Source organism: Hibiscus syriacus, unplaced genomic scaffold, assembly GCF_006381635.1.
Source record: "Hibiscus syriacus cultivar Baekdansim isolate YM2019G1 unplaced genomic scaffold, ASM638163v2 tig00110482_pilon, whole genome shotgun sequence".
Taxonomy (NCBI): Eukaryota; Viridiplantae; Streptophyta; class Magnoliopsida; order Malvales; family Malvaceae; genus Hibiscus; species Hibiscus syriacus.
This window is the reverse complement of record NW_024062758.1, coordinates 2801424-2815429: the sequence shown is the minus strand read 5'-3', so window position 1 is coordinate 2815429 and position 14006 is coordinate 2801424. Positions and strand designations below refer to the sequence as shown.

Genomic DNA, 14006 nt, shown 5'->3' with positions numbered 1-14006 from the left:
ATCTTACCTAAGAGAGTACAACTATGTCAATGATGGTGAGATTATAGGTGATCCATCCAAAGGGGTAACAACTCGATCTTCTCTTAGAAATATATGTAATTATGTTGCATTTATTTCATGCATAGAGCCTAAGAACATCAAAAAAGCATTAAATGATGAACATTGGATTATGGCTATGCAAGAAGAGTTAAATCAATTTGAGAAGAGTAAAATATGGATATTAGTTGAAAGGCCTAGTAATAAATCTACTGTAGGTACTAGATGGGTATTTAGGAATAAGCTTGATGAAAGTGGTAATATAGTTAGAAACAAGGCTAGACTTGTTGCTCAAGGGTATACTCAAGAAGAGGGTATAGACTATGATGAAACATATGCTCCCGTAGCTAGGATGGAAGCAATTAGAATGTTATTAGCATTTTCATGTTTTCATGAATTTAAATTATATCAAATGGATGTTAAAAGTGCATTTTTAAATGGTTTTATAAAAGAAGAAGTGTATGTGGAACAACCTTCTGGTTTTGAAGATTCAAAATTTCCAAATCATGTTCTTAAATTGACAAAAGCGCTTTATGGTTTAAAACAAGCTCCTAGAGCTTGGTATGAAATATTGTCAAATTTTTTAATTGAAAAAGGTTTTTCAAAAGGGAAGGTTGACACTACATTGTTTTTGAAGCATAAAGGTAAAGATTTATTAGTAGTTCAAATTTATGTTGATGATATAATATTTGGTTCTAGTAATTATGTTCTTTGCCAAGAATTTTCTAAGCTAATGCAAAGTGAATTCGAGATGAGCATGATGGGGGAGCTCTCATTTTTCTTGGGACTCCAAATCAAGCAAAGAAAAGATGGCATACTCATCAATCAAGCTAAGTACGTCAAAGATATGCTCAAGAAGATTGGACTGGAAAATGGGAAACCTCATGTAACTCCAATGAGCTCTTCTACAAAGCTTAACATAGATGAAGGAGGTAAATGTGTGTATGTTAAATTATATAGGTCAATGATTGGCTCTTTGCTTTATCTAACCGCAAGTAGACCTGACATTATGTTTAGTGTTTGCTTATGTGCTAGATTTCAATCATGCCCTAAGGAATCACATTTACTAGTTGTTAAGAGGATCTTTAGGTACCTTAAAGACACTCATAGTTTAAGACTTTGGTATCCTAGAGACTCTAGTTTTAGCTTATATGCTTTCTCATATGCGGATTATAGAGGATGCAAATTAGATAGGAAAAACACCTCCGGTACTTGCCAATTCCTAGGAAATATGCTAATTTCTTGGTTTTCAAAGAAACAAAATTGTTTTGCATTATCTACCACTGAAGCGGAATACATTTCAGCCGGGAGTTATTGTGCACAAGTTTTATGGATGAAACAACAACTTTTTTTATTATGGAATTGAAGTAAGTACCATTCCTATCAAGTGTGACAATGCTAGTGCTATTTGTCTCAGTAAAAATCTCATCCAACACTCTAGAACTAAACATATTGAAATTAGACATCACTTCATTAGAGACCATGTCGCTAAAGAAGATGTAGTTCTAGAATTTGTTGATACTTTGCACCAATTAGTGGATATTTTTACAAAACCTTTAGATAAAGAAAGATTTTGGACACTTAGGAGAGAATTAGGTTTAACTGACCTATATTCTCTTAATGTTTAAAATAATTTTAGCACTTTTAATTAGAAATGAAAAATGTTTAAAATAACACTTTTGATTGCATTCTTGCTATTAGTTAGGGGGAGTTTATGATTCTTAGTGAGAATTAATTATATGTTCAAATAATGTTTAAGGATAAAATTGATTGATTGAACATGATTAATTTTCAATATATGAGTTGCCAATACCACTAGAGATAAATAATTTAGCATTTTAAAAGTTTAAAACGAATTTTTGACATTTTTGTGCATCATGCATTGATACATTATAAAAGTGCATCAATGCATCCCTTTGAATGTGCATTGATACATCATGAAGATGCACCGATGCACTCCTTGAATGTGCATCGATGCACAAGGCCATGCATCGATGCATCCGTCGGGTTTTTGAATAAAAACCTTGTTTCTTCTTATTTTTCTCAAACCCTTAAACTCTTTCCCTTGCCACCGTTCTCCTCCTCTCTACCCTAAATCACTCTTCTGCTCTAAATCAACGAAAAGTATTCGGAATCTTCGAGCTTTATATCTCCAAATCCTGCTAACATCATTAAATCGTCAACACAACTTCTCATTCTCACAAATTCTGAATTTTCAAGGTAATATTTCAAAAACCTCTATTTTATTGATTTTTGATCTTAGGACTAGTTTTAATTAGTTCTAGGATGAACATTATATCTGGCATTGATTGTTTGATGGTTACAAACTAGATTTTACAACTAATTTCATCAAAAACTCACAAACTTTCAATGATTTTTTTTTGAATTTTTGAAATAAAAAATCGAAAATCCTTATTTAATTTTCAATTTGATGTTTTTGATTCAATTATGTTGTTTTCATGAAAAACTATACATATTATGATTTTCAAACATTATTTCAAAATAGTTTTCAAAACTTTGCCCATTAGGATTCGGTTTAGAGAACCTTGAATTACTACGGACTCAATTGAGTTTTGGGATTGATTTTATTGCATACATGTTTTATATTTGTAGGTTACCCATCTTATTCCATTCTTTAAACCATGTCTAATCCAAAACGACCTAGGTCCTCTTCATCGAGTCATTCAAATCATCCTCTCATTCCTCTTCAACCTTCAAATCCAAACAATACCAATATGACCATTATAAGTTCCCGTTTTAATATGCCTGAACGTCGTAGAGAAGAACTGTACCATAGGTACATGAATTCTTTCGAATCATACAGAATCCGGGAAGAACGTATTCCCTCTGTTCAAGCCATGATAGATATCAACTTCGAATACCTTCCAACTCTCAAATATTGGAAGTTTGATAAATTATTTCACCTTAAACCTATTGTCTATCATCAGTTAGTTTGTATTTTCTACTCTAATGTGGTATGTATTCAAAACGAGAGTCAATATGAGACTATAGGAATTAGATCCTACCTTTTAGGACAATATATTCATATTGACTCCGAGTTTATAGCTAAACAATTTGGGCTAGATGACAATGGTTTATATAATGAGAAAGAAACTATGGCATATCCCTATATTCCTAATGCTAGTGTTAGTACCTTACGTACATATCACGATCGGTTTCTACATTTAATGATCTCTTGGTGGTTTCGACCATCCGGAGGTAGGTACTCCACTCTTCGTGTCAGGGATTTATGGTGGATACATTGCATCCAGCATAATAGAAAGATAACTTTGCCACACATTATTTTTAGTGAACTAGTAGATACCATAAATGTTATCCCTTCTAAACATGTCGAAACTTTAGTTTATGGGTGCTACTTAGTAATCTTTTTATCAAACTCGGCCTTAGAGTCTCTCTCGATAATCCCATCCCTCTTTAAAACCAAATCAATCTCACCTCTTTGAAGAAAGCTGATTGGAAACAGGACGAGGAAACTGGTCAATGGGTCTTTCGACCCAATAAGTAAACTCTGGGAGCTAGTTCTTCACGAGTTGCTCCTAGCTCTTCTCGTGCTCCTCCTCCTCCTCCGGCACTGGCTGCAGACGATGATCCAGAACTTCAGCAGCTCATGCAAGATATTGATGAGGAAGTACCTGACGATGATCCTCCGGCACCGAAACCAGCACAACAAGAAGATCAAAAGCCACCATATTTTCGATCTTTCTTAGAGTCGTTTGATCTGAGGTTTGCTTCCATGGAGTCTCAGATAACTGAGTTTTAATTGGAGATGCGTGAACATATGGACGCTCTCACTCTTGAAGTACGAGCTCATTATCCTCCTCCTCCCGACCCTCCGATGGAGTAGCTCTTTATTTTTCCATGCTTTCTTGGTCTTAAACTTGGATTGATAAACATTTTGCTGTCTTTGGATTGTTTTTCTTTGGTTGTTGAATGTTTGAATTTATTTGGATTTATGGTTTGGATGCTTGGATTTTAGAACCTATTATATATATATTTGGATTGGTTTGAATTTTCAATATGAGCTTATTGTTTATTAATTTTTACATCATTTACATATTAGTTGAATCATGACCAATTATGCCATTTCACATTTGATTATGAATATTGAATTATGAGACTAATGGCTAACCTTTCTCTTGATCTTAGCAGCTTAAGCCATATTTATTTATAATCAATTGGCTATGCTTTTCAGAACCTTGTTCCAAACGTTTTAGAGTTTTTTTGATTTAACAAAAAGGGGGAGAAGTGTTAAAGTAAGGGGGAGTGAGTAATTTTTCAAACTTGATTTCAAAATCTATTTTGAATTAGAAAATCTTAAAATTACTAAAATGTTTTGTTATATCAAAAAGGGGAGATTGTTGAAAACATTTTGATGTTTCGATATAACAAATTAAGTTAAATTAATTTTAAGATTTTACAAATGATTTTCTAAGTATATTCGATTTAATTACTTGAATATCAAAATATTACTCCAAGTCTTTCAAAGTTCAATTTCAATCCTTACTAATGTGTAAAATTGTGTTTTATACTTAAAATATTTTTTAAACAATTTTCACAAAGTATTTCGAACAAAAAATGAGCCTAAAATCAATTTTTCAAATGAGTGTACCGATGTACCAATCCATGCATCGATGCACCATTGAATAAATTGAACATCGAATGTATATTATGCATCGATGCATTGCCATGCATCGATGCACTCAGGTTTTATGAAAACATCGAATGCATTTTATGCATCGATGCACAGACCATGCATCGATGCACTCAAGCTTGTTTGAAACATCGAATGCATTTTATGCATCGATGCACTCTTAGTGCATCGATGCACTAAGGGTTCAACGGTCGAAATATTTGAATTTTACACATAGTGTACCGATGCACTAGCCTTATGCATCGTTGCACCTAGCGCTCCCAACTGTTTTATTAATTGTTTTCACACTTAAACGGCTCTATTGACTCCACTAATCATCCCCAACATTCAGAATCAATTGAAGGAGCATTTAAACAAGCTTAGAAGCCATTGATCAAAAACAAGAAACAACAAGAATCAAGAGATAATCAAAGAGAAAGCATCAAACCTCAAGTTTGAGCATTTCAAGCCTATTTTTCAATATTCATTTTGCTTTCAAGAACACTACTTGTACTCAATTGTATTCATTTCTTGAGTGTTCTTTTCTTTGTTCTAGAATTGTGCAAACACATTTGCCTTGTCAGGTTTTTCATTAAGTTTGCGAATTTGTAATATTCTCTTTGAGAAAGAGTGTTCTCAAGAATTGGGGTATATTCTTGAGGATGTTGTAAGGTTATCTCTTTGGCCTCAAAAGAAAGAACAAATTAGTGAATTTGTTAGAAAATCCTTAGTGTGGATAGCTAAGGTAGTGGACGTAGACTTTGTTTGAGAAAGTCAAACCACTATAAATCACTGTGCAATTACTTTCAATTTTCTGCAAAAGCTTCCACATAAATTTTAATTGCCAATTCACCCCCTCTTGGCTATATTTGTCAATCGATTAACTCAACAGATCATATCCTATATGATCAACAAAGTATAAGCAAAGTCGAAGTAGCTACAACAATGATGGTTTCAAATGTCATAAATCTTTCACGACATTTCAAAGGTGGATCGTAAAGTTTATTAAATACACCTTGGCAAGACGACAACGACGACAACGACGATGGTGGCGATCAAAGCCTACGACCCTGGCGTACTCAACGAGCCCTGCGGCATTATCATTCCACCACTCTGTGACATCGTTAAGAACTTAGAAAGTATAAATAAATTTTCTTAGTAAATATTTATTTTTTTCAATTATTTAATTACTTTGTATTTTTTAAAATATAAATAAATTTATTTTTCTTTTAATTTTAATTTTTTTAAAATTTTATCCGTCTGAACTCGTCACTTATTGACCGTTTCCCTTATAGTTGTTGACCAACGACTACTTTTTTGAATTTGAAGGAATTCGTCACCTAGACATGACGAGTTCCACGTAATTTTTTTAGTTTATACTTTTTATTTTATTTTATATTTGTAATTAAAAAAAAATTAAACGAACTTGCCACGCCGAGGTGACGAGTCATTTTAATGATAATAAAATAATGACCCATGTAGGGCTTACTTTACGTGGACAATTTAAAAATTATATATTCAGGAACTCGTCCCCTTGAGGTAACGAGTTTGGTGTTCACTGTAAAGAATGCCTTAGTTTCCAAAATAAAATCTATGCTGACCCAATACCTTAAATAGTTAACCCACTTGGGGTATTGGGCCAGAAAAGCCCCATTATTCAGTTGGATTGAGGTCTAAAGTCTAAGGAATTTTTGACCCATTATTGACATTAAAAATAAAATTTAGTGTTTTAGTGCATTTTGGTTTTTAATTAAGGATCTACGATATTTTACTACAGTGCATGGGGAACTCGTCACCTTGAGGTGAGGAGTTCTTTTAAAATATTATTAAATTTTTTTGTAATGTACTTAAAATTAAAACTGAAAAAAGACACTGGAACTCGTCACCTTAAGGTGACGAGTTCCATTGGATTATAACCGTTTTATAGTCATTGGAACTCGTCCTGTAGGGTGACAAGTTCTAATGGTCATTTTGAGAACATTTCATCTATTAAGGACTTGAGTTAGTTGATAGAGTTATATAGGAACTGAATCATGCATTTGTGGAAAGAATATTTCATGCAATTTCCAAAAGATCATTTTGTTTATGATTACTCTGATATTGATTATTCGAATTCAAGCTCGTCTTCAGATGAGGAGTGGGTGAAAGAGTCAATAAAGTCGATTCTTGATCAACATAAGGAGATGAAAATGGAAGAAGATGATGATGAGGAAAAGAAGAAGAAGAAGAAAAAGAAGAATGAAGACTTAGAAAACTGACGCAACAAACGACTTATCGAGAGGAAGAATAAGAGGGAAAGTTGTTTATTTTGTTGAAAAAATGTTTTAAATATATGTATAAATTTGGGTTTAGTTAAATATGTGTATGAATTTGAGTTTAGTTAAATATATGATTATTGATAGTGATAAATTATCCAAAATAAGTACAACAGGCAACATACAACATTTGAAGTAATACAAATACGAAGCTTTATCGGCCCGGTTGATTTTTGGAAGATGTGGACATTTCTTCCTGCTATGACTTTCACCTCTACAGTGGCCACAAAGCTTTGGTACACTTTGCTCTTGCTGCGGATCATCCATATCAGTATGAATTCGACTAGATTCAAGATGGTCTTTTTAACTTCATTCGTAATTATGGATTGGACAACCATTCCTCAGAAATAGTTGATGGCCAATATGCAGCATTTGAGAGATACTTAAATTCATAACTATATATGTTGCACATATTATGCAAGCTAAAATAATCATCAACATATGAGTATGGGTCTACATTGGCATGTATACATGCAGCAACCGTGTGAGTGCATAAGTATCTGAAGGCTTGAAATCGATCACAGTCACACCATCTTCTATTCAAATTACCAGTGTAAGCGGTAGAATTCTTATCCTCTTATGGTTGAATAAGTGCTTGGACAATGTAATCAAAATCGAGTCTGGCGAAATTATGAAGATACATTGATGTTGCATGTGTTTGATTTTTGTTCATTGCTTTGTCCAGATCTGGAGCCCAATTTCTACATTCGTTGATCATTGCCTCCACTTGGGCAAATTTGTAAGCCTATAGTTTACCCAATTTGAAGCAAGTCTCTCGAACAATACTTGCCATCAGAAGATGTCTAGTCTTTTTAAGTACTGAATTGATACATTCAACAAGATTGGTTATATGACCATAACGTCGACCTTGATTGACATATTCATGTGATCATCTTTCTCGAGGTATTTCAGTTGCAAAGTTATAAACATCTTATCCATATTTCCTCAAATTTTTCAACCTTGCTCGGAAGTTCGGTTAAAGTAATGTGTATCCTGAAAAAAGTTAGATTTAAGTATAATAACAAGTGAAAACATAAATGAAGGGAAAAAAAGAATATGTTACCAATGTTGATAATCACTTTCTTGATCTTCTTATTCTTAAACCTCGTCATAGTATTTGACGCAATATGATGGATGCAATACGCCAGGAATTCATGGGGAGATAACCACCTACTTTCCGCTCTATCAATCGTGACCATTAATACTCTTCAGAACAGGCCATGAATACTCTTTAAAACGATCCATTAATAATACATTATGCCAGAAAATGCCAACAACTTTTCAGTGCCCCATCAATCATCTTCAACAACTTTTTAATGAAATGTTATCTCTAATAATGTTCCATCCCAAAAATTTCAAAACGGGCCATTAATACTCTTCAAAACGAGCCATTAATAATGTAGGATTCCAGAAAATGCTAGCAACTTTTCAGTGCCCTCATATTCAACAACTTTTTAGTGAAATGTCAACTCATTTTTGAAAATTTTCTGTACTGATATATCACTTCATATAATGTACAACTTTCATTTCAACAACTATCTAATATAATGCATCATGCAATAAAATTTTCAGTTTACAAAATTTTCCCCTATAAATATATGTCTGGTGAAACCTATTTTACAGGTCTAGAACATCCTTAGTTTTTCACTTCTAAATCTTGAGTATTTTTACAACCATGGAAATTATTTGTGAAACTATTTTTTATAACAAATCTTTAACCATGTGTTTCAAAAAAATATTCAACTAGACGAGTTAAAGTTCGATATACAAAAAAGAGTTCAACAGGGAAGTCATAGAAGAATATCCTTTTATATTATATAATTTCACTATCACGCGTGAGGTTTCATCTAAGCGATGATATTGACCTTGCTGGTATGATTGAGACATACTTCAACTATTCTTTGTCTAATGTCGATTTGTTTGTAGAGTTCGATGATCTTGACCTTTTTCGTACGATTGAGGATGTTGCTTCCAGCTCGAACATCCCAACAACTCAGACATATGATGAAGCAATAAACATAGATGATGGAGACCCATAAGCATGGTTCCAATTTGTATGTGAACGACAACAAGAAAAAACATGGAGAATTGAAGAACAAAATATTGCTTTTGACGAGTCTACTGATTACGAAGAGTACAACATCATAACGAATAATACAACAAATGTTTATGAATTTATGATGTGATTTACTATTTAGTGTGTAAGGTTTATCTTATTTAAGTCCTTTAGGTAATGTATTAATTGTGTTGTAATATTACTTCTTATTTAAATATAATATTAAACATAAAAACAACCATGACAAAAATCTTAAGGGACTCCTCACCTTGAGATGACAAGTCCCAACGACTTTTTTTCCAATTCAAAAATATAAGTATATTACCGAAAAATTTTATTAATGTTTTAAAGGAACTTGTCACCTCGAGGTGACGAAATTCATAAAAAATAATAAAATAATACACACGTAATAAATAAATAATATCCCATGAAACTCGTCACCTCGGTTCAGATTTTATATCAAAATAATGGGTCATATTCAGGTCGAATGAAAAGTGTATATTTTTTGAGTCAAATTCTGATCGAACGAAAAATATATAATTTTCGGGTTGGGTCGGGTGGACCTAAAACCTAACTCATTCCCATTCCTAGGCTTAGTCATAAATTTTCATATTTTGTTTGGGTTTTTTCAAAAGGTTTTCATGTAAAATCTTAGTATTCATTTTACTATGTAATTATTATATTTATAGCTATTTTTATAATAAAATAATATTAAAACATTCAATTTTTTTGTCTTGATAATAATAATCACATTATTAAAGTATAAAATTTTATTGTTAGATCGCAATACCATAATTAAAGTTTTAAATAAAATTTTTATTAATTTTGAGTGTGTTTTGTGGAAAACTAACCTTAAAAGAAAAAATGAAAAGTAAAATATGAACTTTGGTACTAATATTATCGTGAAATATGATCGATGATGAGTAGTGTTTAGCCATCAACGACGACTGAAAAGTGTAGTACAAAAAAAGTTGTTCAAAAGTTTAGTGTCAAAAATCAATACACCACTAAAATTTAATGCTCAAAATATCGATACGGGTATTAATAGTCGTCGTCAAAACGATGTTGTTTTAGTGTGAGAGGCCACATCAGTAATCAGTAAATATGACATCGTCTCATTAATTTAACAGGTGGAGTAACATAATTAAATATAAAACTGAAATTTAATGTTGTAATTAATAAGATTTAAAGTTCAATAATATAAACGAATGAAATTATAAGGTTAAGTGGTATTTAGAATAATTTACCCTAAGGGTGCGTTTTGTTCGCGGAATCTTACATTACCAAGTGGAATGTTTTTTTTCGGGAATTGTATTCCCGTGTTTAGTTCACGAAATCTTACATTACCGGGAATATTATTTTCTCAATAGTAAAATTTTTGTTAAAATGGTAGGAATGTCATTTCCTCCAAATTCTTAGGTAATCTTACATTCCCACCACTTTAGACAAAAATACCCTTGGACTAATAAATTCTTTTTATAACGATCCTTCTAAATTTTTATTTTTATACTTTACTCAAAATTATAAAAAAAAATAATATACAAAGAGCTTGATTTACTAAAATATTAATAATTTTGAGAATTTAAAATATTTATATTTTTAATATTTAATATTTTACTATTTATAATTTTATGGGATAAAAAATAGTATTATTGTAAAAATACAATTATTTAAAATAATATTTTACTACCATAATATTATTTTTATATTATATTAATATTATTATATATATATAAATATGATACTTATGAACATTATTTAAAAATACAAATTTAATATACTAATTATATTAATTATATATTAAATGTATTTTCTCCTAAAAAGTTAGATACTATAACGATTAAAATATTTTTATGAATTTTTATTCAAATATTTATTCAAATATTTATAAATTAATATTAAAGTTTAACTTTAAAATATTAATTTGGTAAAATATGCATCCAAATAATCTTATATTCCTTCAACCAAACACTGTAATCTTACATTACTGCTAAACAAACCAAACAATATAATACAATATTCCCATAGTAATGTTACATTCCAGTAATGTTATTCCTAAGGACAGTTTGGTTCACGACATAAGATATTACCGGGGGAATAGAATCCTCATTCTCCCGTTTGTTGACCAGTAATCCTATTCCTGATAATCTTTTATTACAAACAGTGGATTTTTTAGGTATATTATCGGGAATGTGATTATCACCCTTCAATTAGGTATTGTTGGACTAAAATACCCTTAATTTGTTTTTCAAAAATATCCTTCTTCTGTCGTTGAATAATAAAAATTCTACGAAGGTTAAATTATAAATTTATCCTTAAACTATTTTAGATTTACAAAAAAATTTATAATTAAAATTTTATATGAAGTTCATGGGATAAAATAAAATTTTACCCTTTCATTAAACCTATTTATCTTTTCAATTTTGTAAAAAATTATATAACTTTTATGAATTTAATTTTTTTTAAAAAATATATATAAATTAATTATAGTAATATTATAGTAGAATTCAACTTGTTAAAAAACAAATATATAAGAAGGACAATTTAATAAAGAGAAAATCGCCTCAGTGACAAAAAATGCCTTATAATATACGATTTTAACCAACTTTTTTTGGATTTACCAAAATGACCAACAAAATCGCAATGCGAAATAAAAATCGCAACGCGATCTCCAGAATCGCAAATCAGTTCCCAGAATCGCAACGCGATTATGAAGAATCGCAATGCGATAGTACAAATTCGCATTGCTATTTTCCAGAATCGCAACGTGAATATGAAAATCGCAACGCGAACATATAAATCGCAACGCGATTCTGACTATCGCAACGAGTATCCGTAAAATCGCAACGCGTATCCGTAAATCGCAATGACAATACGTAAAATCGCAACGCGTATCCGTAAATCGTAACGAGAATACGTAAATCGTAACGCGTATCTGTAAATCGCAACGAGAATACATAAATCGCAATGCGTATCCGTAAATCGCAACGACAATACATAAAATCGCAACGCGTATCCGTAAATCGCAACGCGATTTTTAAAGCGCCATTACAATCGCTACGCGTATTTTATTTTCAAATTCCAAACACGAATATTAATTACTGGAACACTGAACCGTCCACAGTATATCCCGTAATCGCAACTTATAACCTAAAACCTAAAATCACAACTCAGTCCCATCTCCATCTCTCACTCTCTACGGCGAAATCCGTCCCCATCTCCGAAGATTTCCGTCCCCATCTCCGGCGAAATCCCTCACAACCATTCACGGTCAGAAATACCTCACAATCATTCAGAAATGGAAAATCAACCTCCGAGGGTTAGTTTTTTTTAATTATTTTTATTTTGAAATTTTTGCATTATTTTAGGGTTTTCATATTGAAATTGATGATAAGTTTACTGGTAATTTCAATAATAGATTAACCATTTCACTTAGATTTCTTATTAAATTCATTCGATTGCTGCCAATACTGCTAAACTGTTTAGTCTTTAACCCTGTGAAGTTAGTATTTGTCTTTGTTTTGTCTTTTGGTTGAAGTAATGCAATCCATTAAAGTTTCAATTTGCAGAAGAAGAATATTTTCTAAACTTAAAATCGAAACATGAAAATGAAAATCGTAACACGAAAATGACTATCGCAACGAGAGAAATAAAAATCGCAACGAGAGAATCGCAACAAGATAATCGCAACGCGAAACCAAAATCGCATTGCGATTTTCATTTCCCGTTGCGATTCTCTCGTTGCAATTTTAATTTCGCATTGCGATTCTCTCGTTGCGATAGTCATTTCCGCGTTGTGATAGTCATTCTCTCATTGCGATTTTCATTTCAACCAAAAGACAGAACAGTGTTGCAAATTTTAGTTTCAATAATAAACTACTACTCTTTATGTTTATTGTTTTTGGTATATCTTTACAGTGTAGTTTTTGGTATATCTAACTTGGTATGTTTATTGTTTTTGTAGAAATTTTTTTCGGCTTCATTGACATTAAGGAATAAAGTTAGCCTAGCCACTACAATTGCTTCGAAGCTTTCACCTGCACAAAGAAAATTGTTTGAGGAAACCTGCTTCGGGCCATGGCTGAGAGTACAGCATCCGGGTGGAGATGCTAATTTGACCCATTTGTGGCTTCAGACCATGACTAGCGATCTACCCGACAGTATACAACGTGGTGAGGAAGAGATATGGTTTCATTTTCCACCGGCGTATACTTGTTTTGGGCGGAAGGAGTTCTGCTTAATCACTGGTCTACGATTCGGACACGATGATGTAGGCCGGTACACTCGTCATAGCACCCGCCCATCATGGTTATCCCGGGTTTTTCCTGATGAGTCAATAGAGAAGCCGAACTTACACGTCGACGACCTGAAGAAATTGTTTAATAAGAAAGATGGTTTTACTCAGATGAATGACGTCGATGTTGTCCGAGTATGCCTTCTAGTACTTTTGTATGCCGGCTTTTTAGGCAAAGAGGCCAGAGAACCTATTCCTCATGAGCTAATATTATTGGTAGAGGACCTAAATGCATGGAATCTATTTCCGTGGGGTTCGTATATATGGAAAGCTACATGGACTAAGTTGTCGTCTGCCTTTGATGACCGCAAAAGTTTGCGTGGCGATGGGTCGAAATACACTTTGTCAGGCTTTGTTTGGGCCTTTAAGGTAAGAATTTCTATATAATGTTTTCAAAATTATAATTAATTATTTAACAATTACTAATGTTTGTTATTATATTGTTTGTAGATTTGGATATTCGAGGCTTTCCCCAGCATGCAGACATATGCATTAAAAACTTCAAATGATATTCCTAGGGCTATTTCCTGGAAGAGGAAACGTCTGTTGGATTGGGAAGACTTAATACCATATGCGACAATAAATAATATAAGTTAACACAAATACTATCATATATAAACAAGTTATTAATAGTAGACGTTTACCTTTGTTTGA

The 14006-nt window shown here is 32.2% G+C and overlaps 1 protein-coding gene across 1 annotated transcript in view; it reads right to left on the bottom strand.

Moving 5' to 3' along the window:
- The window catches only part of LOC120128962 (GDSL esterase/lipase CPRD49-like), a 33296-nt gene that overhangs the window by 13941 nt on the left and 5349 nt on the right, over positions 1 to 14006 (bottom strand). The window lies entirely within an intron of this gene.